A 2,500-nucleotide genomic window follows, 5' to 3' on the forward strand; every position below is an offset into this window, starting at 1 on the left:
CAAAATAGTCTAAAAATAAATGAAGTAGAAACATGCTGCTTTGTGACATTTCCCATTTTGGTCAGTTCCAGGCTTGAGGTGGAGCATCCACAGAGAGTAAAATGTTAGTCTGACGAGGGAAGCCAGGGACGTAAAACTAACACGCATTCTCCTAGGTTAGTTTCAAGTATCAATGCAAATCAGACACTCAGAGAATTCCATCACTGCAAAACACATTTCTATGAGATCAAGTCAGTAGAAGCTAAAACACCTAAAAGGAACACTAAATACAATATTCTTTGAATAAAAAGAAAAAGAAAAAAAAAAGTATGCATGACAGCAGCAGAAGAGTATATATGTCTCGTGGACAGAAATGCACAGAAGTAATAATTAAAATAATTAAAAAAAAAGAAAGAAAAAAGGTCCATAGCCTCCTCTCCCATCCACAGAAATAATTCAAAGGTGCAAGTCAGTTGGAGTGTATTTAGGAAACAATCAATTCCTGGTTTTCCCCACACCAAACAAGACACCAATTCTATCCATATATTATCAATATTTTGTCTGTATTTGCTACTATGACCAGAGAAGGGAGATATACCTCTAAGCCTGAGTCATTTAAAATAACAACTTAAAGTAGAAACTCCTTACGAATTTTACTTCAGATTATTCCAATCCATGTAATGAAATAGTCTACTTATCAAGAACATTAATTAATTTGTATGAATAACCTCAGGCTTAGAAAGACACATGAAAACATGGAGAACTTAACACTACTGAAATAATGTATCACATATACCATGTAACAGAATATACATATATCAGTTATATACATAGAGTAATGCATATAACATTGGAAATAAATGAAAAGTAAAAGCACACACATTATTTAGGTTGTGCTTAATAAATGATAAAGACGGGTCTATATTATTGTTTTTAGAAGTACTATTACCATTATTAGTTTCATCTTTGAAATTTATTGTTATCATTATGATTATTACTATTAACATCAATCATTATTATTATTATTTTTATTATTATTATTATTATTATTATTATTATTATTATGATTATAATTATTATTATCATTATTGTTATTATTATTATTATTATTATTATTATTGTTATTATTATTATTATTATTATCATTATTATTATTATTATTATCATTATTATTATCATCATTATTATTATTGTTATTAATATAACTATTATTCTATTAACTCTTCCTCCTCCTCCTCCTCCTCCTCCTCCTCCTCCTCCTCCTCCTCCTCCTCCTCCCCTTCCTCCTCCCCTTCCTCCTCCTCCTCCCCTTCCTCCTCCTCCTCCTCCTCCTCCTCCTCCTCCTCCTCCTCCTCCTCCTCCTCCTCCTCCTCCTCCTCCTCCTCCTCCTCTTCCTCCTCCTCCTCTTCCTCTTCCTCCTCCTCTTCCTCCTCATCTTCCTCCTCATCTTCTCCTCATCTTCTCCTCATCTTCCTCCTCGTCCTCCTCATCCTCATTATTTTCTCATGATAATTATTATCATCAATACCATTGTTATTATCAAAATATGAAAAATAATTCTTACATTAGTTACAGTTTCCCTGATAAATATTACTGTTATCATTATTATTGCCATTACTATTATTATTATTATTGTTATTATTATTATTATTATTATTATTATTATTATTATTATTATTATTATTATTATTATTATTATTATTATTATTATTATCATTATTATTATTATTATTATTATTATTATTGTTATTATTATTATTATTATTATTATTATTATTATTATTATTATTATTATTATTATTATTATTATTATTATTATTATTATTATTATTATTAGCATTATCATCAATATTATTGGTATTATTATCATTATGATGATGATGATGATGATGATAATGATAATGATAATGATTATGATAATGATAATGATAATGATAACGATAATGATAGTGATAATGATAGTGATAGTGATAGTGATAGTGATAGTGATAGTGATAGTGATAGTGATAGTGATAGTGATAGTGATAGTGATAATGATAATGATAATGAAATTAATAGTAGTAATAACAATGATAATAAAAAAATATAATGAAAATACTGATAATACTGATAATGCTACTACTACCTATGATGGTAATAATGATAATAATAATCAAGATAATGATGATGATAATGATAATTATAATAAAAATAATGATAATGATAATTATAATAAAGAGGATGATGATAATAATGATGACAATAATGATAATGATGATAATAGTAAAGAGGATAATGATAATAGTAATAGTGATTGTTGTGAATATGATTACAAGTATCATTATAACTGATAATGATGATAATGGTAATATTAATGAGGAAGGCAATAATTATAATAATAGTGAGGATAACTATGATATTGATAATGATAGAAATGATAAGAACAATACTAACAGTAATAGCAATTGTAATAATGACAAAAATCATGTTCATTATTAATCATAATGATTGTATGATCAATAATGATAATGATGGTAATGAA

The 2,500-nt window shown here is 27.0% G+C and overlaps 1 protein-coding gene across 1 annotated transcript in view; it reads right to left on the bottom strand.

Annotated features, from left to right (window-relative positions):
• Positions 1-2,336: 2,336 nt before the first annotated feature.
• LOC147466264 (nitric oxide synthase-like protein) overlaps positions 2,337-2,500 on the bottom strand; it is a gene marked incomplete at its 5' end in the record, with an annotated part of 7,436 nt that continues 7,272 nt past the window's right edge. The window contains one exon of the mRNA XM_086535719.1: positions 2,337-2,500. This exon is cut by the window's right edge and continues 912 nt beyond it.

Source organism: Penaeus japonicus, unplaced genomic scaffold, assembly GCF_977035675.1.
Source record: "Penaeus japonicus unplaced genomic scaffold, GWHDUDI00000001_assembly GWHDUDI00002349, whole genome shotgun sequence".
NCBI classification, from domain to species: Eukaryota; Metazoa; Arthropoda; class Malacostraca; order Decapoda; family Penaeidae; genus Penaeus; species Penaeus japonicus.